The sequence below is a fragment of the Buceros rhinoceros genome, unplaced genomic scaffold, assembly GCF_000710305.1.
Source record: "Buceros rhinoceros silvestris isolate BGI_N320 unplaced genomic scaffold, ASM71030v1 scaffold1878, whole genome shotgun sequence".
Taxonomy (NCBI): Eukaryota; Metazoa; Chordata; class Aves; order Bucerotiformes; family Bucerotidae; genus Buceros; species Buceros rhinoceros.
In genome coordinates this window covers 435-25859 of record NW_010426145.1, presented here as the reverse complement: position 1 = coordinate 25859, position 25425 = coordinate 435, and the positions used below count along the sequence as shown (strand labels likewise).

General features: G+C 41.7%; 1 protein-coding gene across 1 annotated transcript in view; it reads right to left on the bottom strand.

Moving 5' to 3' along the window:
* Nucleotides 1–25425, bottom strand: part of WDFY2 (WD repeat and FYVE domain containing 2) — a 65519-nt gene that overhangs the window by 39666 nt on the left and 428 nt on the right. The gene's annotated exons all lie outside the window — the stretch shown is intronic.

The following is a 25425-nucleotide window of genomic DNA, read 5'->3' as shown; positions in this document are numbered from 1 at the left end:
AAGAGTCTGATGAGTCCTTGAAAGTTCAAGTGCACTGTCAATCCCAGCCAGTGATATAAAATGCCACTATTTTGATTTTATACATGCCCAGTCTATCAGAAAACATTTTAGGTGAGGTTCATCACTACAGCAATCTCCATGGGTCAAAAAAAGCCCAGACTTCTCATTTTTCCTACTGCCACACAACAATGCCAGATGCAGAAATTACACTGCAGGCATCCACCTGATGCTAAACAGGGACCTCAGGAGCAACTCTGCAGTCTTGGTGCAAAGAGTAGTGTGGGGGAGAAATGCACAAGGGGGTTCACTCATGGACTTTTCTGACCATCAGCTGGTGGCAATGAATCTGATTTTTGCTACCTTTAACAATTCTTATTAAATCTGAAGAAACTTATTTATTCTTCTTTATAATCCTCCCCTGTGAACATCTCTTGCCTCATCCACTCTCAGAGTCACTAATACAGTTTTTTGCTGTAGACTCTAGAAAGACCCTAGGTCCTACTAAAATTAAGGTATATATGTTATATAAAACATTTTTTCATTTTGAGTCACAGAGAAGACAGAGAATGAGCTTCTAAAGTGTTGTGCAAACTAAGCTCAGAGGTTAATGATCTCATAGAGCACTGTACCAGTTCCTTTCTACCTAGGAGGAACGTGGTGGAAGAGTCTTGGAAGAGTCTCAGAAAAAATCATAGTAATATGACAGTTTTACTACTCAGCTATGAAACAGTTTCCACCCATTTTGCATTCTTCTGGACAATGAGCAGTGCAGTTCAGTGATTTTTCCAGTTGTCCAAGCACATATGCCTGGAAGCAGTGCATGCTCTGCTGTTCACGCAGTGGACCAAAACCAGATTCTGACCAGTTTCCACTGCAGAAATTTTGGGCAAGTAAAGAGAGATCCACAAAATGAACCAGAAGTCACAGCCATAGAAAAACACTGTGTTACCTTGAGGTTACTAGCACAAAGTTCAGAGAGCTGAGCTGTCTCAGAACTACAGTAGTTCCATGTATCATATGAAGCAGTACAGTGACTAGACCACATTCCAGCATAAATGCTATAGGGAAGTTAATTTTATCTGCAAATGCAGGTAAATGCAGGGCTGGAGTTCTCAGTGAGCATCAACGCACAGCTTTGGAAATTATTAAGCAAGAAGTGTTACATCACACTAGGATTTTTTTCAAATGAAGTTTCAAAATTAACTCCCTCATTAAGACCTGTGGATCAGTCTTCCTCACAGAGCTTTGGGGTAACAAAATGATCTTCATCCCTCCCCCTTACCCACAGGCCTCCCCCACCAGCACCCCACCAAATGATTTCCCTTCCAGAACAGATGCAGCTTCAGTGCTTTGTGTACTGATCAGTTCCTGTTTGCATTTGGGAAGCATAAACACACAACCTTTTGAAGGTAATCGCATTGGATGATTTAATTATTGCAATCCAATTACTTTCATCTCCTTTCCACATTCAAATGTTTCAGTAATGGAAGTTATTAGAAAGATTCTCATTAGATTAAAGCACAGGCCTGCTATGCAGTAAGTGACTCAGTGGAACCACACTAAAAATACCTAGTGGATCCATGATTTACAAGAAAGCAACCCTCCAGCTCCCCTCTAAATTGTCCACGTAGCAAAGGCAAAGAACAAGAACCTACTGGGTCACGAGCCTGTTTCCAGCTGCCCAGGAACATCTGCCCAGCAGATCACACTTTTTTTTTTGTTTCCAAAGCTGCTATGGTCTGTCAACTAAGTTAGTGATTATTTTTAAGTTATGCATGTTTCACTCTGAGTAAAAATGAGTTCATTACTCAGATTTAAAAGTAAGCTTATGCTTTTGAATCTGAAGTGAAAGCTGGATATACCCATCTTCAATATACATAGCACCAGCGGGAGATACCTCAGAAATTACATTCATATAAAAGTCAATTTACAGAAGAAGATTGATATTTGATCCCAAGCACTAAATTAAGTCTCTAGTTGGAATTCACAACAAGCATAAATGTAAGCAGTATGCTGGAGTAGAAAGTATTTGCTCAGTTTTACACTTTCTCATTCTGTTCTGACTCCACCGTATGATACCATGGCATCATAAGAAATTAGCACAACACCTGGGAGGAGAGATGAATGCAGAAGAAGAAAGTTTTCTCCATATCGGAGGAAGATGAGAGATGCTAGCTCAAACAGTCATACCCACAGGCCTCAATTTATTTTTCATATAGATGTATTCCTTGGTTAACTATGCAGTGCAGCATCTCTCTTCTCAGAGAATTACACTGTTACTGCTTGGGAAGGATCCCACATTTCCACATCCATAGAAGGCTGCTCTCTCTCAGCATTTTAATTATTGGATGTAAGTCATCCGGATCATCCATTGCAAAAGACTAAATTAAATCATTAACTGCTTCACTGCTTCTTGGAGGATATTTGATGTATTAAACAGAGTATAACCATTCATTGCAGTTATTTGAGAATCCCAGTGTAAGGAAAAGAGAGTCCTAGCTGCAAAGAGACAAGAGCACGCACAGTCTGTAAAAGCATTATTTTCCCCTGACAGTATACTTATTACGTTCAGTCATAAAGAACCTAACACCTAATCCATACAACACAAACTTGTAAAGGAAAAACCTGTGTTTCTTGGGTTTTGAGAAGAGCATCAATCACATCCCAGTGCAAATGAATCCCTCTCCGAGCAGCAGCTGTTAAGTCCTAAAGTCCGCACAGTTCCCATAAAGTTGTTACTTCTCAATTTGCACATTTCTTTCTGTTGCTATATAAACTTTCACTTCAATTTACTGTTTCTCTGGTTTTGTCCTTTGTGCAAAAAAACACCCAAAAAACCAAACTCAAACCAACCCTCGTACCTGTATGGTATAGACAAGTCCCTTAGCCAAGAAACTAAGGACAATCAGCTGGTCACATGTAACTGCAGCGTCTGAAGGCTTATTGAAACACCCTCTCTAAGAACAGATAGGCTTTCGTTTTTCAAATACTGATGAACAATTACAGGACTGTTTTTCCAGAGATAGCAAACGCGTCCGCTTAGAATGTATTTGTGTGCTCTGTGCTATACCAAGATGCCTCTGGAAATGCTCTCATAGAGGCATCTTTCTGTAGAACAATCCCATTTCCAGTTCCTCCAGTTTACCATTGAACTTGAACAATGATTCACGAGTGATAAAATGTTCCCTCAGTTTTTCTGCTCATTGCTCTGCTCTTCTCAGAGCAGCCTGAGAGTTCCTCCTCGCATAAACCCAACTCCTATTTGCTTCGCTCTACTAGAGGAGTTAAGAAGCCACTCTGTTGCTTCTGAGCCAGCAGAACAGCTTTGGCTGAAGTCACAGTACTCTCTGGGAACCAGAACAGCTAGACCAGCAGCTTTAGTGCCAGCAAAAATGGACAGAGAAAGCAGGGCAAAGCAATGCACACCCAATCAGGTCCTGAAAGGATTGTTCTCCAGCTGCAAAGAAACTGCAGCCCCAAAGTGTTTTTTGCCAGGGGTTCTCAGATTTCTTCTTATCACACATCCTGAGAAGTGCCTTGTGAGGTGCCAGCAATGCCCAAACCTCTGACTCCAAAATTTAGAGGTGATCTGGCATTTCAAGGGCTTACAAGACAATCAGTTTGTCACCTCTGCATTCCCATGGGGGTTGTGTGCGGAGATGGAAATCAACACAAGTGAATAGAAACTGTCTTCAAACCTGTATCTCAAGACTGAACATCACATCCTAAACTTTACAATTTATTATTAAAAAAATCCATCTCAAACATGCAGTGCCTCTTCACATCCAGCTACTTCTTTCATATAGCCTTATTACAGCTTTCCCAATCTTCAGCATTCAACTTCATACTGTGCTGACTTTATTCTGTCATCTACAATTTCGATGAACACTCTCTAACTCCTGTGTTACAAGGTTAGAAGTTTTTGTGGTCTCTGCTTTCTCCACTGGTTAGTTGCTGTGCATAGTCCTATCCTTTTTTTTTTTTACATGCTTCCACTTTAAGATAATCTTTCCAATCTCTTGGGAAAGCTGTTCTTGTGTCCTGTTCTCTTTACCTTTCTTCCAATCCCTCTAATGAGGCAATACCCTGTCTGAACTGGTATCCTCTGTACTAAACACAGCAATCCAGACAAACTTGCTGAATTATAAGAGCATTATCATTCTTTTCTTTATCTATCTTCTCCTCCTATGTACCCTAGCAGCGCTTACTTATTTGGTAGCAGCTGTACATGTTTGTGGGTTTTTTTTTCCCACACTGGAATGATTTAGAAATTTACAAAATATGTATGAGGAAAATGTATATTTATCTATATTAGATTCTCTCTGCAATACACTGCTATCCCACTTACTACATTTTCCTGCAATTCTTCACATCTCTCCAGACCCATTCAGCTTATCTGCTAATTTGGGATAAATGACTAGCCCAGACTGCACTGGTAGGGGAGGGACAGAGGATTCATCTGTTACAGCTCCTAGGGATAATCCCAGAATCATTTGCTCCTGGCAAGAGAGGTGAAAAGAAAATAATAAAGAGCAGCAATGGCCAGAGGCAATCACATACCAGGGAAAACCTTGACAGTATATATCACGCTTTCTCCTTGTGAAGTTAGGATAAAAAAGATGTATCTATTACATAAGCACAGGGAATTCACAAGATCAAAATACATTATTTAAATAATACGTGAAATGGAGGATTATACTACAGTGCAGCTTTGTAAAGACACCTGGTGGACTGCTGCTTAGGTGACTGCTACCTGTCCACCAAACCAATAAAGCCCGTAGCAGCTTCAGTTCATTTATCTACTCTTACAGACTACTTTGCAATAAGAGACAGCTTGCAGTTGGAGGCAAAAGTATCAAACATCACTAAAATCTCTCTAGCGACACCTTGTTACTAGCTTACTTTACTGACTTATTTTTCTCTAGAGGGTTACAAGAAGAGTCCTTTGCAATTCCTGTCCAGATGCCATCTCAGCTTGCATTCTCCAGCTCTTTACCACTGTCATTCACAGAGGAAGTACCAGTATTATCTTGAAAGAAACAGATTTGAGGGCATGAGATAACATCAGCTCTAAAGTTCTGTTTCCCTGTTTCGCAGCCCCTCACATTTAAATCCTTTCCCGAGCTAATACAAAAAGCAGCATCCTGAAGTTCAAAAGTAGTAAGTTCTTACTATTGGACATGATGATCACAATAAAGGTGTCAATATTCATATTTTCCCAGGAATCAGGGATTCAAGACAGTATTTTCAAAGCAAGGATTTTCAATGTCACTGCTGATTTAACTACTGAGCAAATGTACATGATCACTGGAAAAAGCTGATCAGCTTTCTCCATCCTGAATAAAGCTGAGGTTCCTTTCAGTAAGCTCCAGCACCAACCTGCCCAAATTCAGACAAGTAAGGATTCTTGAAGTTACATAAAATAACAGTGACAGCTGACAGGTATGGAGATTATAACAGGTGCGAAGTATTTACAGCATGTAGCACAGAGCTGGCCTACAACAGCAGCACAGTGCGTGTGTGAGTATGAAGAGCACATCATCCTCTGTGCTACACCACAAGAGACAGCAGAAGCTGTGAGTAAGTGCTGTACCACCCACCCCTATCACGGTCAGCATGGTGCCATGTCTGCCAGCACTATTAATAAATCATGAAATCCTCTTTAAAGAGCCAGGTAGAGAGACTACACTAGAAACAGGAAGATGATTTGTACAGTTCCTTTATAGGAAAGAGAAACTTGGTGTTAACCAAGACAACTACATACCATCTTTGAGTTAAGTAGTATTTTCACAGTGGCCTGAGTCACCTGCAGAGAAGCTGCATGCACATGAACACAGCTTGTTCTACGCCACTTCATTCAGAAATGCCTTCCAGCAGAAAAATGTTAGTTAGCATAGGCATGGACAGTGTGAAGAAAGGTGTCTGAAGTAATGACTTTGGGATATTTGAGGGCCCTTGGAAGCAGAGGATGGCAGCAGGCTGAAGCAGACTAGATTTATCACTGACCTTGGCAGAGGACACCAGATTTTAAATGGTAATACAAGGTAGAAGACAAGCTAGACACCACCCATTAGGCAAGTAAATCCTTGTGCTATTAGTTAAAGCATAAAAATCAGCTCACAGCATCTGCCAAGGAGAAAGATGAGCTGAGATTGGGTAAAGGCAGTAACTAAGGTTAGGGTCCTTTTTGATCCTGCTGACTTGCAGGCTCAGCACTAGCTGAAAAATTAAACCAGGTTTGTAATTCTGGCTCAGCTATTCACAGGTCAGACAGGATTGCCTCTTACACAGAGGGCAGAGAGGGAAGGAACAGCTTTCCTTCCAGACAGTTAAGCTACTATACAAGAAGGCTGAGATGATATATCCAGATACCCCTAGTCACGAGATATGTTTCCCACATATCCACTTTTTTGGTTTAAAAATCCATGTATATTCTGCTGTGTCAAGCAGTTCCTCCTCCCGGTCTCCTGTTCTGAGACATACTGAAAACATCCAGGTGGAATGACCTGACATGACAGTCCATTAAGTCTCTTCCACGTGTCATATCAAATACAAGTGAATTGTATCTTCTCATCAAACACACAGAGTGAGCTTTGGAGGGTTACATGCAATTTGTGAGCAGTTATCACAAATGTAAATCGTTAACAATCTGCAGCAATTTACTTAATTCAGAGACGTCCCGACTACTGAGCTTCAGGAGGGAGGCAGTGTACATAGAGGGCAGTATTTTAACTATTTGCCTAGAGGCCAGTGGCAGGTAACAATTTTTACAACCAATTTCTATTGCAGTTGGAGGAGAGGTGGGAGAAAAATGTTAAACAGTGCTCTCCTATATGGACAGGATCTGGCCTGAAAACATCATCTGGACAGCTTGCTCTAAATAATACCAATAAAGAGGAACAGCAAGTTTACAGGAAAGACCCAGACACTTACAACCTTGAACACTGCAGTGAACAAATGGGTTGCTTTGGAAATAGAAACAAATGTTCATCATCTGCACACTGTAGAAATAAATGAAAGCTAACAAAGGCTTTTAGAAATGCAACAACCAGATCATTTCACAAATGCATTTCTCCCCCTGGCACTGCACCTTTAAAATATTTGCTTCACTCACAGAAGTAGCCTGAAAGATCAAGGTTTTTTCTTTGCTTTTCCCACTCACTTTTTTTTTTTCCCCAGAGCATTTAACGGTTTTGTTTGATCAATTTTTGAAACGAAAACATTTCTGTAAAAGAAAAAAAAAGCTCATGGTATGGCAGCTACATGCTTATTAGAAGCCACTGAACACTGAGGACCTACATCCTAGTTTTCCCAGTGGTCAGCCAGTAACCCCTACTTTAGACACAGAAACCAAAGACAATGGTCCAGTAGCCTACTTCCAAGTCAAGTGCTTAAAAGCTTAGAGACATTTTTCTGTACTTCCATCAGTTCTCCCAGTCATCCCACGCTGTCTGCTTCTCTGGCACCCTTCACTTTTATGCACATTTCAACCACGCTATTTCTCTCCCCAGAGTTTTGGCTCCAGCACTCTGGTTAAGCAAGAGCTGACAGTGATTCAGAAGTCCTGCTAGACTTGGCCTTTTAAAAATACTCATTCTAGTGGCAAGAACATAATTTTCAAATGTGTATGTCTGTGTGTAGGAAATGTGCAGATACTCCCTCCGCATCCCAGTCCTTGTTTTCAGAAACACTCATTAATCAGCAAGTACTGGACTACCAAGGTCACCTCTCCTTGACAGTAGCAGATCTTCTGCATTTATGCACCCCAAGGAACTGCAGAGGTAGCCCACATACCTGCTCAAGCTGCTCTTGTCTCCTTCCTCACCAAGTCAATCGTGGCTTTGAAGCAAGGAGACAATATTGCCATTCCCTCCACCACACTGAAGTTTCTTCCCATTTGATTTTCATTTCTCTACTGCTTCTAGCATCCCAGCCCATTCCCCATAGTCTGAGGCATCACTGTCTCTCACTGACTCAAAACAACTGAATGCATTTTAATAATATTTAAACAGGTTAAAAAAAATTCCAATAATAAACTGGGAGCTACTATAGACTGCTGCTGGGAAAGGAGCTGCTGGAACATAGAAGGATACAGTGGGTAATTAAGGTTTTCAGAAAGCACATCTGGCAGATGAAAAGAGCTAAACACACCAAAAGCATTTCATATCAACAATGGACAAGGTGGTTTTTACCAGATTTCTGGTGCCAGTGATCCAACCTGCCCCATTTTGCTTTCATGTCAGATGACTGCTGGACACTAGAGTTCAACAGCACTCAGCATTAGCAAGGATGTGTGGCTGCTCCAAGTTCACACAGGAAGCAGACAGCCTGCCTTTTTTGAATTTGAAATCGGTAAGAGGGGATCAGTGAAAGAATTAATAAATGGGAAGGTGAGGAAAGGAAAAAGTTACTTGAGAGGAGCTGTGTAGATAAAACATGAATGGGAAGAATAAGCAGTAGAGAACATACAAATGATATAACAATATACATAAAGTATATACATAAATATACATACATATATACATAAATATACATACAAATGATACAAAGCCTGCAGCAAGGATGGCAGCAAGCACCTGGTTCAGTAAACCCCCAACAAGAAAACTGAAACTGCAAAATCTTTTGGTAATAACAGACCTGTCCAAATAGAGGCAACAGGCTGGAGACAAACCCTTTAAACCCCAAGACTCTCCCTGCACCCCAATTATGGTGGAATCAAGATGGCTTTGTGCACGAGGTCACCAGAAGAAAGGGAGACTTCCAGCTCCACACTTTGCATTTATGAAGCAGCCTGCTAGGGACAGACGTGGTAATGAAAACCCTTCCCGCTGCACTCGACAACTGAGCATTTCCCTGCATGTAACCTCCAAATATGTAACATGGAAAGTATTTCCTGCATTAAGGCTTCTCCAAATAGTACACTCGCACATAACTTTGAACCTCACAGATGTGAGGTTCTTGCTCTGCTACTTGGGACACTACATCCATTAGGTTGTATCACTTTGAAAGGACAGTTTTCTCGGGCATTTAAGACAAACAAAGGTTCATTATCTATCGCTGCAAAATAAGCATAGAGGAAAACAAAACAATAGTTTGAAACAGGAAGTCATGATCAACACAGACTATCTGAATTCAATTTCAAGTGATCTTTTCCCATCTGCGTACTGTGAAGTTTGTACTTGAAGGAAAGGTTTTCACTGTATATTTTTTCAGGGAGAGAAAAAGCTCCACTTCAGCTGGCTTCCTCTGTAGTGCCCATGGAAAGTTTCAAGTCTGAGCACTGGCTCTTAGAAAGTTCCTACTCTTGTTTCTTCCCCAGCTTGAGTCAAGTTACTAAAGGGTCTCGAGAACAGAACACTTTTCTGTTCAAAGCAGCTTAGGTTTTGACTACACAAACACAGGGAATCAAACGTGCGCCTCTTCAGGAGATACTTACAAAATACGAATATTGTTCAAAAATAAGAACCGTTTGTTTGAGATGCTTCTAAAACAATCCTGGACAGGTAGAGAAAGCAATGCCATGATCCAGCTCCATATGAGAACTTTAGGACAGCGATACCAAACAGCAGGTCTAAGGTAAGTGCACAAGTCTGGGAGTACTGCTCCCACTACAGAGGTAGGTATTGAAAAACAGGACTCTCATTAAACATGGCAGTTCAAGACAACCTACTCAAAAGGCAAAAAAGATGTGTGAAATCCCACACCCTCCTTAGCCTCGGGTACACTCCTCCAATCTTATCTTGGACTGCGTAAGCACCTGGATCCTAAACTCTTGCCTCATGACACCCATTTTTACTCCATAATAGCTTAGCTGTAAGGGGACTCAACTAGGAGGACAAGGCAGGGTATAAGATCTCCTGAGCATGGTGGGGATTGACAACACCTTCCTCAGAATCTCATCTCAAACAAAAGTCTGGGGGAAAAAAAATTGAACTGTTGATGCTAGGTCCCTTGGTAGGATGGACATTAGCCTGGCCAGTTTCATTCCATGAGACCCAGAAGCCATCTCTACCTGCTATGTCCTTAAAACAGCAACCCATCACTGTACAAACTTACTGAACATGTAGCAGTTACGTTTTCACATAGCATCAACACTGGATATGCACAAATTGAACAAGAATAAAACTTCTCTCTCTACAAAGAAAGTTTCCATTTCAACTTTCAGCTTCAATTGCAATTGCTTATCTTTTTCCTCAATTGCTTATATTTTTTTTCAGATAATACATAACCAAAACATTCCCAAATGGCAACACCAGTGTCACTCTGATCTGTGACTTCAGTAAACAGTATCAATTTAGTTACGCAGGTGGAAGGGAAGCAAAGTTAGGTATCTTGTTCTCTTTAGTTTTAGTACTTCTGCATAATTGATAGCTATTCATAATTTAAGTTTATTTGACTCCAAATCTGCTCCTCTCCCTTAGTATCTGGTTCAAATTGTTGTTTCCATAAAATTCTATGCAATGGAGGCCAAGCAGCATATCTATATGTGTCCAGAGTAAGAAAGTGCAATCTTGCGGTACAGCAAAAGCAGATTTTGTAGAAAAATACTATAAAGACCGTAAACCTCTTATGTTTTGGGTACTCAAGATTCTAAGGAAATTTTGTTGCTTTCTTGATGCTCTGATCTTGGGCCTTAAAAAGGCAATCATTATCTTATAACATCTTAGGGCTGGGCTAAAATAATCTGACACAATTTCCTCAGTATCAGAAGACCTGTACCAGAGGATAATTTCAGACCAACCATCCTGAGAACAGTTAAAGTGATATTAAAAACTAATCATGAAACTTTTAATAGAAAAGGAGTAAACACAAAAGGCTCCACAACAAAACACTACACACGAGAAATCCAAACTGGAGCATATACATTCCCTCACAATGCAGGAGGGAACAATGAAGTATTGTGAAAGATGAGGAAAACCCAACGCTCCTCACCACTGGAAAGCCTGGCTACAAGACACGATACCCAGCTTAGCAACTTGGGCCAAGCCCAGGAGTAGGAGAATGCAACTGCCACAGGGCAGCATGCCAAAGAGTGTCAGAACAACAATGCTACACTCAACACTGATTCCACCACTGCCCCATAGCAATTACTGTGGCAGTGGCAGTTAAGGGACACCTATCATTCTTCTGCCTATGGCAGCAACTTGCATTTGCACTCCTCCAGTAATGCAACTATCAGCTGCACTTCTGAAGTGTTTGTCTGATCCTGCTCACAACGAGGTCAGCAGCAAAACTCTCAAATGACATTGGAGCAGGATGAAATGAACCATGATATTTTTAGTGTTTTGCTTACATATTGAAGCAAAAGCAATTTACTACTTCTTCCTAATGGAAGATACATCAGTGTCCCCTCATCGGCGGGTAAAGAAAAAAAAATAGAACTGAAATAAATATTGTCTGATATTCAAGCAGACACCCAAATGGAAACAGCTTGCACAGGAATAAGCTCTGTAAAGCTATGGAAGACAGACTCTCTCTCTGCAAGCCTTTGCCCTGACGTATGTACATTACCAGTGGCAGGTAAACTGGAAAAGGCAGAAAGACCTACGTAATAGTTAGGGAACAAGCATCTCTAGCTGTACAGTACTTTCTATCACAAACATGCTTTGAAAATTAATTTAATTATTGTACCTGAAGTTTCCCATGCCTTTTTCAAGTAGAGAAGCTCACAAGCTATTGAAGTAGCACACTTCTGCTTCTTGGTTCCTTTGTGGCATCACCAGTTTTAAGAGGAAATTAAGATTTCTTGTCTTCTGTCCACCTTGAAGTTTTAATAAAACCTACATATTGTATTAGAGTTTTCTATAATCATTTGGAAGCAGCCCCAAAGATGTTATTGAAGCCTTGGTTACATGAAAAGATGTATGGGTGGAAATCAATGCTTGGAATAAGGTCTTTGGGCAACTTATTTCAAGTATTTCAAGTTATATGGCTGTAAGCCCAAGTTATTTCATGTATTTTAGGGACTGAAAGGAGCAGAAATGTAATTTTTATGACTAAAGGTCTTTTCAAAGATGTAGAGAATTCCTGCAGAGGGTCTCGAACTTTCTTGATCTTCTCCAAGCTTTGTTCTGTATTTGGATCACCTCGATGAAGAATCTTCAGCACATAACTGTACATATGTTTCAAAGGGGTCAATTATTAATGGCTTGTATTTCAAAACTGATCATTACCACAGCTTAGCACTGGTCTGTAATTTCAAGAATACGGGACCAAAGCTTCCAGTTAGCCTGAAATAATGGAGGGACTGTTTCACTTATCAGAACTGAAGTGTGAGCTCATCTCCGGCAGCCTGTGGAGCAGGCCCTGGGCAGCGGCAATGACAACAAGCCCACTGGAAGGATGCCACCCCAGGACAGCATAAGCAAGGAACGAGCTGACATGTAAAGAAGCATTCACGTTCCATCTCCCAGACCTACAGGACATGAAAAACAAATGCTCTGCTCAAACCAGTCAAAGATACTTCTCTGGGTGTCAGAAGCCAAGCCTCATGGAGACAAATTATCTCGATGGTTGTTAAGGAAGATGGAGGGGTGTACTCACACAGATTACAGGTCCAGTGGTTGGGCCTCTGATGGTGCAGAACACAAGAGAACACGGGGACTGGCCAGAGCACTTGGCCACGAGTGCCACTTCAGTGCTCTAGCCGGGTTCCAGCCCTGCCTGCAGTCCCGTGGGTTGCCGGCTGATGTCGCTCGCAGGAATTTGGTAACTTACGTACTTCTGCTCAGTGTTGCAGCCCCCAGAGACCTGTCCTTCCCTGGACATCTGGTTGAAGTTAGTCTTAAATATCTCAGACTATTTTTGGTCTCAAATTCAGGCCTTTTAAACTTGTTACAGATCTCAAACTAGCAGAAACATTCAAAGGCTGATCAGTTTTAAGGGCTGTGTCTTGCTTAAACCAGTGGCTTAGTTTGTTGTGGGTTTGTTTGTTTATTTTTAAAATCACAGAACCAACTTCCTATAGGCAATCTGACACCCCACCAGCAGGGAAGGCCACATAAGCTGGGTGCCCTGGCAATGTCAAACATACCTAGATTAATAAATGACACAGGCCTGGGACCAGTCTCTGGCAGCAAGGCCACCTGGCATAGAAACTAGCAGCTGCATCCAAGCTGTCTACTGCGAACAGTCCCTGGCCCAAGCTGACTCCCAAACTCTGTCTGGGGAGTATCTGATGCTGCATGAGAAATGGCACAGAACATTGCCTGGTATCAACAACATACGGTACAGCCAGCCAGATCCTCATGCTTGAAAACATACCCTCATGCTATTTAATTTATTAGAAATGCAGTCATTATAGCAACTGGCCCTGGGTTCAGCTGCCTGCTTCTCCCAGCTGGTTCATGCAGTCATTGAAAAGAGGAAACAATACTGATCCCGCTGAAGCCTGCCCTACGTACACCACCCTGTGCAATACTGGGTTTGTTCAGAAGATTTCAAAAGCTGGAACAACAAGGACTTTGCTGTCTCTGCTCACAAGAGCTCTCCTTTCTTGTTAATTTGTATGTCACAATAATACCTCAAGGTGGTCCGTATTTTCCCACTTTCCCTCCTTTGTTTTTATTAGCCTGAGGTTACTGTAAAGGCACTGGCCAGCAACTGAACACACTGAAATTTCTGGCTTAGCATCATCATACACAGCAATAAAGAGAAATCAAACTCAAAACAAAGAGATGACCATTGCCAGCATAATGCTTCAGAGTATCACAATGGCTGGCTTGCAAACTAGGAGCCTGCCTGCCAACACAGGCAGCATCATTTATTTCTGGAAAAATACTGTTGAGTCTGAGGTGTCAATACATGCACAGACACTGCTTTTTGAAACCACCATTGGCACTTTTTAATTCACATGCAAAACACTCGAACACAGATCTCTAAGCAATTATCCATGTCATTTGCTTTCCCCCCCATCCAGAATTTTTGTCAAAATGGTTATTTATCTCCTTCTTCCATATCACTTTGTATACAAAACACTTGCCTACATAGCCAATGGTTTTCTGATTAAGAGCTGAACAACAATTACACATGTTTCTAAAAGAAGCTGGCTCTTTAAACGATGTAAAAACGTCTGTTCATGTCAAAAAAACACACATGAACACAAGCTCAGTTTTAGAGCAAAGGGAAGACCTGGGAAGACACTGACCAAGACAGACCAAGCCATTTTCTGAGGTTTATTCAAGCTTCCTGCTGGTGACCTCAATATTTGCAGTCCTTGGGCCATTCATTCAGAGGTGCTCACAACTTGTAAAAAAGCAGACAACAATGTTGATTCCCAATTCATCAAAAAACAGGTTTTTTAGAAGGATTAATTTAAGCTGCAACCAAAAGGATGCTATGGATGAAACTACATTCATGGGGATGGATTCTCCTTGGCTTGGGTTCCTGTTAATGAAAACTTAAGGAAATCCTCTCAAAGTCTCCTTATCTACCAAAGAACTTACTGGGGAGGAGGGAAAGGAGGAGTAAAAGCAACCTAATCAGAGGAGCTTTCAGAATTCAGATAAAGTTCATGATTTTCAGGCATTACAGCATGTACATTTTTCAAAACACTCAGTACATTCATAACTCCATTCCCATGATGCTTTCTCTAGTATCTAATAGGGGTTAGCCACATATTTGAGGAAAAGCTAACTGCTGAAAACCTAAGGACCATGACCACCACCATTTATAGTATTTCTTGTTTAATAAAAAAAACCCCTACCTTTCCTTTTATCTTCCACTCCAACCCAACACTTTGGAACTAAATTAGTGGTATGAACTATTGTGCAATTTCCTACCTTCCCAACAGTTATGTGCTTCCCAACCATACTAGCAGCCATTAAGAGTGCACAAAGGGGAAGGAAGATGAGGTCCCGAACAACAGAGGTCCCAAATGTCCCCCAGAATAACGTTCACGCAGCCCACAGAAACCGTGCCTGCAGCAGGGTTGAGAGCACAGGACTCCAGCAGCAAGCTCTCCATAACACTGTGTGCCTTTGTTTTTCGGCTACAAATAAACCCAGGAACAACAGGAATCAGAACATGAATCTGAAAGTTCAGTAAGCATTTGCATGGAAGTCCAGCAGGATCATTTACCAGCTGATTTTGAAAGCATGATGATGGATTCAGCTATTCCCAGTCATTTACTGGCAGCTGCAGAAGTTAGCGAGATTTGTTTATGAAGTCTGATTCATTTCCTGAAGGGAAGAGACTGTGCTCTTCTTCGGAAATGGATTAGTGCCTATACATTGTGTAACCAACCCCTGCTACGTAGCACACTGTGCCGAGTACAGTGGTCTACCACCCACTGCAGCTGATACTCTTGATCTAGCTGCTTCCCTCTACCTGAAGAAATCTAGCACATATCCACTCTTAGCTGGCAATGGCAGCTAATGTAGTCTCAAAAACTGTTATTCCTGACTTCAGATGCAACTCACCTGGAAAACACGGAGGCACTTCAGACAGGCTTTTGCTTGTCAGACAGCACAGAAAGCCTCAGCTTCTAAGGCAGCCCACAGAATAGTCCAGGCAAGGCTGTGGTAGACCTGACACACACTTTTGGAGCTTAATTGTAGTTATTCTCACGGATTGGGACATAAAATTGGGCTCAGTGGAACAGAACAAAAATAAATCATTTCACAGCAGCAAGAAGTATCAACTTCTTAATTCCAGGCACTAAATAACTTCAGTTCAGGCCTAGGGAACAATAAAGCCAAAAGTGTCACGTTATCTTCTCACACTCCTCCCTCAGCACAACCAATGTTTAGCCAGCCTTAGTCCCCTCCTCCCATGTTAGTACTACCATACTGCCCTACTTTGATCTCTAGATTTTATCAGTTCTGTTTCTGCCTGTGCTAAAGTAAACCATTACCACAGTATATTAAAAGCATAGAGATCGTTCATCTCTAGAAACCAAATGCAGGGCTCTTCAGCAAAGGCCTTTTCACCTCCCCTCAAGCTCCTGACAGGCAGAAAGTAGCCTACACTGCAGCTGCCGTCTGAGCAAGGGCTCCTGTGCCACGGGAGCTTGAGGCAATGAGATCAGCAGGACAAGAGATGCATGCCTGACACTGGAGAACAGCACAGGCATGAGCCTTCCTACTGGAATCCCTGTAACTGCACAAGTGCAATCAGCCTGTGACAATAGCTTAATGGTGGAGTTGCTGGAACAGTCAGTGAAGGAAAGGCATGATTCCTAAGTCCAGCCAAGATACTGTGCAGAGGATCTCCCCTGACACCAGAATGCTGCAGCTATCTTTAGTCAACCCTGCATGCAGCAGAAGTTAGGCCGAACAACAGGCTGTCCTTACGATCAAAGCAGAAGGCATCTCTTCAGAAATTCTACTTTCATCCTATCCCCTGCACATGATGCTGCAAAACGTGAGACCTTCACAATGACAATTTGAACCACTCACTGGGTGACTCCATAGCACACATTTGCTCTAGAAAATCACAGAGCTGACAGGAGGGACAGAACTGCTTTGTATCAAATAAGAAAACCGGGATGGAATAGGGCAATGCGAAGATACAGCTTTAATACCAAGGATAAAGATGAAAATACATAAAGTAAGGATAATTCAGCACATAAACAAAATGAGTGCAAACTAGTTACAAAGAAAAGGTAAGCCGTCATTTCCAGTTTCACGGCACAGATCCCTGAAGTTTCCAACATACATAAAGAGGCAAAATACTTAATGAGGACCTGCCTCTTAAAAAGGATTTCATTACATGGTTTTCTGTGATAAGTGACAATTGTATTCAATGAAAAGAAAATCCCTTCTGGATTTCTGCATAAAAACTGGCCTAGAAATATGCATAAAGGCAAATACCTTACAGAATATTGAATTCAGCACTTGACCTTGCAGCGTTAGCTGACATCTGCAAGGAAAGAATCCTTACTCGGTTCTCCTCATTCGGAGGAGCATCCTTATCAGAGGAGCCATCCATAAGATAAGCTTTGCTGTACTGCTTCAGAATGGCTAAACAGTGACAAGAAGGAAAGCATCAGAAAAACTGATTTTCAGTGCTCTCCTGCTTCATCTTATCTTGCACCACAAAAAACCTACTGGATTTTCTCTTTCAGTTGCTGTCTATGTTTGTTTTTTTTTTTTTTTTTTTTTTTTTTTTTTTTTTTTTTCCAAGCCACAGATAAGCTAAAGAGTGTGGAAATTGGAGACTGTTGGTACCTATATATCTAAATCTTGAAACCATTGTACCAAGAGGACACATAACACTGCCCTGAACCAACACCAAAACCCTCTCTCATCTCCCACCCTCTGGCATGCATTAGCTTGCATAAGTGTAATTATGTTTTTGCTACACCTTATTACCTTTTAAGCTGAAGTAAAAGCTTTGCAGCAATTCATGATTAGACATTACTAGAGGGTTTCCTTGTTTGTATTTTTTTAAAATCTGCTTCCTTTAAGACCTTAAAGTACCCCACAAGGAAGATGCACCACCTGCTTAAGAATACAATTAAGTCTTTATTTGCTATTATCAGTGAATTAGAAGCTGAAAGTAAATTTATCAAATTTGCACTCACTGCTCGAGGTGCAAAATCTCATTCTCTACTACTTTCTAAACAACGGCATATCCCTTCAAGACAGGGCACTGTATTTTCTCTGTCACCTGAATCCAGATAATTCTAACCCGGGTAATTCAATCCAGTGGCAAAATAGGCCAATTCACATTAGGAAAGACTTTTCTCAGATATCTCTCCATGGGACTCAACTCCTAAGGAAACTGCAATTACAGATTTGTAAAGGTCAAAAGCACTGCCTTCTGGGGCTGATCAATCACTACTGTTATTTCAAAAACCTGCTAAGAACATTGATCTTTTACATCACAGTAAGAGGAAAAGGTACGGAATTTGGAGAATAGAAGACAATATTAAATCAAACCTCACACTAATCTTGGCAGCAGGACAGCAGTGGTCTTCTGCCCAGAACTGTGCTTTGGCATCGCCTTTGATTCAGTGCTCAAAACCTTAAGGGTTCCCTGAAAAACTTAATTTAAAGTGGTGAATACACATGGTATGACAAGCAAAGCCCATATGTTCAAAATCTGGCCAAGGTTAGTTACACAATGCTATTTCCTGCAGCCTGACTAAAAGAAAAATTAAAATATCACTTTTTTTTAACCCAGCCTCCTCTACCACGGTTCTTCCTCTCATGAGGATGAGGACTGTATTTTGTTCATCCAAAATTTCAGCGCAGTCTAATTTGCAAAATTTATTACCTGCTTCCTAATAGCCAAATACCCATTTTGAGTGTTGCTTGTGTGCAGTTTCAAGCCATCGAGCATGCAGACTGTGACATATGAAGAACTCTTGAGATGCACATGGTTTTGTGATTATGTAAAGCTCCCTCTCTGAAGGGCTGCCTGGTTAACTTGCCCTCTCCTGCTTATTTAATGAAACTGTCCTTTTCCTTCTCCAGGCTTGCTCCAGCTACTTGCCCAACCTGCTTGCTGAGGTACTTGCTATTCTTGTGCAGATGCTCATTTTATAGTTTTCCCAATTTACAGCATTTCATATTTCACCTCACATAAGTATAAAGAAGAAAGTTTTATTTTCTCTTTCCTAAAACAACCCATGCAGGACAAGGCTCTTCTGAACAGGATGCTTCCCAAAGCACGTAGCTATTCTCAGCACCCCATGGCCGCAGCTCCTGTCCCCTCCCACAGTGCCCCATCCCAGCCTGCCACATCCTGCAGCACCATAGTTGCATCCATTAATCCCTCACAGCATAATCACAAGGGAAACAGCTGCGTTTTGTCTTGCTCCTGTCTTTGCAACAGGCCATGCTAGGGACTTCTGCAATTCTCATCGAATCCCTGGGCAAATACATGCAGGTACTAGAAGAATTTTATGTAAAACCACTTGTATTTGACAGGTGCATGAAGGAAGCACCTCGGGCAAAGCAATTAAACATGGCTTCTGGGGTGCTTTTATATGAATGGCTTTCCGATGTCTGAGAGGTTACAGAGCACAGAACACAGTGATGCACAGAAGCTACTTATGAAAAAGCCAGTGGCTCTCCTTAGGGCATTGCACATCATCTAGAGCTTTTAGAGCTCCCAAGCACAGGAGCACCTGTGTGCCTGCACTATGCCCGCCCATTCTCTCATTGCCATTTGTTCTGTGAGGCACCAAATATATTCTGACTTCTCTTAAGACTGTTACAACATCGTTTTACAGAACTTGTGCCAATTCTGAGTAGTTTTCTTCCAAGTATTGACATATAGCTGAAGGACGTTGCTGGCCATGGATCACTGCCAGCAGATACCATGCAGGCATCAGTGCAGCTGGAGAAAGAGAAAGAAAAAAAAAGAGTCTGCCTCAGTAACTGACTGATTTCTATTGTGGTAAAATTTCACATACTACCTGACACCTTCAGTCTGCTAGGTGACATTCAGTGAAGGGCCAGCCTTAGTGAACTAGCCTGGCAGCTTTGAAATGTTGCAATTCCAATACCTTAAGGTATTGCAGCCATTTAATGCTGCAGCATCACTGCCTCTTCTAGCCATCTTTAGCTTTGGGAGAAAAAACGAGTTTCCTGCAACAGAACATTTTTAGTTATATGCCAGCTCTGTCTTGCACATATTCCATAACCGGCACTTGTTTTTCTCCCAGGGGCCACAGGACACACACAGAGGTGGCATTGTGCAGCCCCCTCTTGGCAAGGAGCATTGTTCAGCTGCAGAACTGGAGAGACTGCAGAAGAAGGTCACCAAGCCTGACAGATACGAGACATGCTGATGAGAGATCCAGTTACTGAACAAGCAGATGCCAATGAAATTAAGACGAGGTCAAGGAAGACAAGAAGAAAAGTGAGAACTGGTTAATATGGGAGGCAGATGCACCATCTGCAACTCAAGAGCATTGTTCAGCAACTGGCAGAACAAGAGGCTACCATAAGGCAAACAGAAGATGTATTAAGTAGCTTTTCTTACACCAAATAAAGCTTGTAAGATAAGATACACACATCTACCTTTTTTTTTTTTTTTTTAAATAATGAGTAATCTCTAAAACAGAGGCAAATAAAAACCACTGCAGCTCTGGCTCTAAATGCTCAAACGCCTATATTCCACTCTGTTTTGATGCCTAATTGCACTGCTGCAACTGGGTCTGTACAAGTCATGTCCAAGCAATGTCATACCACGTTTTTGCAGCTGCCACCTTGCAGTTAAAACATGAACTTAATACAACTGCAGGAGTTTCCCCAACTTGTGCATTGACCTACATGAGCCAGGAGTTGCAGGTTAGCTCAAATCAGAAAGGCAAGACTAAAAGTTTGTGCTTTAAATCTTTAACTGACCCTAAGTACTTGAGGGAGAGCACCCTAAAGGAAGGGATATGCAAGCTCCGGCAAACTTCAACAAGTCATCTACCGATCACACAAAGTACCACAGAGGGTTAGAAAAACCCCCATATTGCCAGGTCTCCCACAAGTTACTAAGTAGAGTTTACCATCCCTAACAAGTACTCAGGGAAACATTTTATATGCAAACGTTTTATTTTGGCATCTCAACAGGATAACTGTTCCAGATTTGACTAACATGTACTTTTCAACATCTGCAACTATTTCTGTTTTCCAGAGCTTTTGGACCTTCTGTCTTCTCTTAAACCTCTTGCCAGTATCCACTTCTTTCACTCAAACTGCCAACACTAACCTCCACCCTGAGCTTCAAACACAGTCAACAAGTTGCAACACATCCAATTAGTTTAAAAAAATTCAGAGCAAACAAGTTGCATCTATAGCAACAGGTCTCTGATGAACCTTTGCACTGTTAACGTAGACTTCCTTCAACCACTTTCAACAATTTTATCAGTGACTGATGTTTTTATCAAAATTTAAAGAACCTCCAGGCAAAGACAAGTCTTTTTACCCCTCTGAAGAACATCCACACCTTCTGCACGGCCTGAACTACTGCTCATGCTGCAATAACCTGGGTGTGAAACCTACAGGCTTAGACAGACAGACATAAACAAGCAGCATCAAAATCAGTTCTCACACCACCTGTGCTTCTGCTGCAAACCAACAGCCACACACAAAGGAGAACAGACATCAGTGACATAACCCTGCGCTTAGACGAGAATTACAGTCCTGTATTGCAACCATACTGCTGGGCAAAGCAATCGCTTTCTACCACTGCACTGCAGGAGAAAGGAACCTGAGAGAGTTTACTGAGGGTCTGCAGTTCCTCATGTCCCACCTGGATACAGCACCAAGTTCCAGCACCTTTCCATGAGAGGCATTTCACGGGCGTGAACTATAATGCTACATGCTTTACGCCCTGGATCTGGACAAGGAAACCTCAAGGAGCAAAAGACTGGTTTTGATATATTTAAGGGTGGAAAGATCACACTTCTCCATGCTAGAAGGCAGGTCGTAGGATGCCAAAAACAATCCCCACATTTCTTGTCATATGCACCTTCCCACATTCCCAGTTCACCATTTGTTGGGCAAAGTTGAGATTTCACCTGCACAAGATGATCATTCATTTTCAGTACCCCCTACAAAACCTACTTTTGACATAGCCAGAAGACAAGCCTTGGACAACAGCTTGAGTGCACATCTGCATTTAAAAACCTCGAACTGTCAACCAAACCTAGCAATACAAGCTCTGCACAGTTTTCTCTATGTGAGATGAAGACACTAAAATGAATGTACATGACAAACGGTCTGGGCTCACTGTTTATACAGTGATCTACACAAACAAGCTGAGAAATTTCAGTTCAGAAGAAATTTAAGATGATACAAGGTAGTGGAGAAGACAAATGTCTCTGTTCTCTTATTTTAAAAATATATATATTTCCTATGGCATATATATTTTTCTCCTAGGTTTTGTCCCTTCCTAGGAGGCTAGAATGCCCGGGTTTTTTTAATGAAAAACTGAGATTTTTCAGTTGGCTATGAATGCTTTTACCTCCATGAATACTTTAAAGAGAATAGTTCTTGACTGCAACACCTACATTTCCAAAGTCTGTAGCGAGGAAGTGAGCACAGAACTCCCACTCAAAGGAGGGCACAGACCAGAGTTCGTATTATCAGGAAAGTTGCCTACATCAGCACATGTCTAGGATTTCCTCACCTACAATATAGCTAGAGGAAAAAGATGGCTAGTGGCAAAGTGCAGGTTTACCACGATGACACCTAGCCCCCTCCTGCCAGTCTCGCATGGTGACACGTGATCAGGATATTGGACATCCACCTGAATTAGCACTCACATCACTGGCAGGGTCTTCAGAAAAACAGAAGAGTGCAACTACTGCTTGCACAGATAGCTGGCTGAGTCGGTGCACTTCTCCCACCATACCTCCATGCTCAGGTAAGATTATGACACTAAATCTTCTCTGGAGCATGGAGTTAGATATGTCTGAACTTGACATGCTAGTGACCTACTTTTCAGAAGTGCCCAACACCCACATCTTCCTCTGAAGGCAACAAAAGACCAGGATGCTCTGCAATTTTAAAATGGTAGCATGAGCTTATAATGCACAGGAAGCTGATGACAGCTTAGGGCCAGAGGTGTACATTAGGAAAATCTCACTTCAGCTTGACGTGTAGCACCTCGGGCATTAAACACTATGGATCACACAAGACCCTACATGCTTGGATATACGTGTCTGTTAATTCCACACGTTTGCTGGCAGGTGAAAGAGCACGGATGAAAGCTAGTAATTTCTTTCTTATAGCCTTCCTGCTTGAGATTTATACATTCTTGGATAACAAATGCTGCCACACCTTTAACTGTCACCTGCCTTGACAGGTGCATACTTTTTCTCAGAAGAAAAACACAAAATAAGATTACATCTTACCCCTCCTAATGCACACCAGCTGTACTGTAAAGAGATACAGGCTCAGTCTATTTTGCTGTAGTAAGTAACTGGACAAAACAACGAAGACTAGGACACAATGCAAACTGTTCAGCTAACATGACTGACTAGGACTCAGAAAAGAAAATATGTAGACCGTACATGTCATATACACTGAAAAGAAACTCCAGTCTTGCAGGTTATATAAAGTTTAGCTGATCTAGTTAACTATGTAAACCCCCCTCCCCAAGATTCCTTCTTTCCCCCTCTAATCCATTATTTGAGGAATAACCACGCTCTCTATTACTATTTAGCTTTTATTTTCTTAGAATATATGCATGTATGTGCCACGAATACAACGATTCAGAGCTATACAAGGCATGATTATGTCTGCAAGCTATAGCTGAAACCACTTCCGTGTCTTTTAAACCCAGATAAAACCACTGGTGCCATACAAAAGAGAGACTAGAGACTGAGCTCCTGTTTTGAAGTGTTTACAGGTATAGAGCCACATCACGCACTAAAGAAAACCTCTGAAGAGGTACCTAGTTGCTGTGTATGTTAAGACTATTAACAACTCCCACAGCATGACAAAGTGCTGGAGATGGGAAGTCGCTCCAGCTGAAGTTCTCTGCAAAAAGTTCCAGAACATTTCTCTCATACTAGCAGTACATATCACCGGCTGGTAAACACGGCCAAAACTCACTTATTTGACTAACAAGTGACAGATAACATCTCCATAGCGTCCTTTACAGTTTCCAGGAATCTCTAAAAGTCATCCACGTTCCAAGGCCATTAAACAACGACCTCAACACTAGCACTAGAAGGCAGGTCCAACAGGAAAAGGTACCATAAGGATTCACACAAACCTAATCATAAGCCACAGTTATTGAAGAGAGTCTGATAAACTATGCCTCTACCTCAAGTACCCTGCAACCTCTGACTCCCAACCTGCTATCCCTTCCACGTATGTTTAGAGTCTGAGCCTTTTAATTACAACAAAAATGCTAATGCAGATGAAAAATGAAAGAATAAGCTATTAATCAACATCTTCATACCTAAAGAAATAAAAGGTACGATCATAGCTTACAGCATCTCAAAGACACCACAAAACAGCCCCATGAGTAGGCAAATTACCTGGTTAGTGCCTTTAAATGGAAAATAACTTGGGAACCTCCAGGCTAACTACAATATTTTCACGTGCATAGAGCTATCTTGTTATGACCAGCTATCTATCTACCAGCCCAGCTAACAGCAGGACCTAACTGACCTACACTAGAGGGTCTCTGGGATGGGGAGAGAAAGAGTGGTGCTCATGAACTAGCAGTTTCTTAGTGGGGAAACCCCTCGTTTCAGCTTCACCATTTGTTTCCTGAACCTGACATCTCGATTACTAGTGAAACAAAGATCTCTCGCCAACTCCTTTCTCTACAGAGAAATACCAAATTGGAGCATCAACCTATTCTCAACAATTCATACCTGTTAAAACAGCAGAAGCTACTTATTTTTCCCAAGGTGGGGGGAGAGACAGAGATTGTGAGACATACACAACAGCAAATAAATCTCAGGAATACTTTCTTGCACATAAAAATAATTGGCTGAGTAAGCCTAACAAGCTACAATGAGTTGAAACATACTCAAGCTTTATTCAGCTTCACAACAAATAAGTAAAAAATTTAAAGAAAACAAATAAAATTGTGGCAATGTAAAACTCTGCTTAAAGTCCCTTTTACAGTGTTCTTGTTTTACGTAGCTCAGTTCCTCTTGCCACGAGGGATGAGTGTCACTTGGAGGGCACAGCTTAGACGTACTTAAGTGATCTTAAATTTGCACATATTTGACAACCAGCTGCCAGCTAACTCACAGTGAGGACAAAGACAAGATGCAAGAAATACTGAGAGTTTTCCAGAAAGCCAGCAGAGACATAAAAGCAGACACTCAACAGAATAACAGGCATCCAAAAGAAACAATCCACCAAAAAACCTCCTTGAGAATCAAAACATATCCACACGCTGGTCAACATTTGTCTTTCAAGCCAGGGACACAGGTTACACACTGTGCACCCGAGTTGCAAAGAAACTCTGCCTAAAATAACTATTTATGGACTCTACAAGAAAAATAAGCTCTTACTTTAAAGGCAGGCACCTTCAGGATGGAGTTTTGAAGCTCCAGCTGCAGGGCTGAACTAAGTTTGAGCTCTTTCAGAAGAGACAAAGATGCCTCTGGGCAGCCTCAGACCCTGCACAGCCCAGCTAAACAGCCTGAAAACACTCTCCTCTTTGGCACCTTTACAACGCGGGATTTAACTCCAAGATCTTATCACTGATACGTGGTATTTTTAAAAAACTACCAAGAAACGTTTGGAGGGGAGAAACGGGAATGAAAACTACTGTTTTAGCCAATGCCACCGCAATCTTTAGGCAAGGTCAATGATCTCCACAGCTTCCTCAGCAATCCTTGTGATGAAAGCCATCTCAAATCCCCTTTCACCCACGTTAAGAAAAGTCACTCAAGTCCTGCAAGTTTCAGCAGCGCGCCAGCCCACTCACTGCCCTGACCCACACGGCGGTGGAGAAGGAGGTGAACACCAAGCTGGAGACCCTGCCACAAGCTACTTCCCCTCC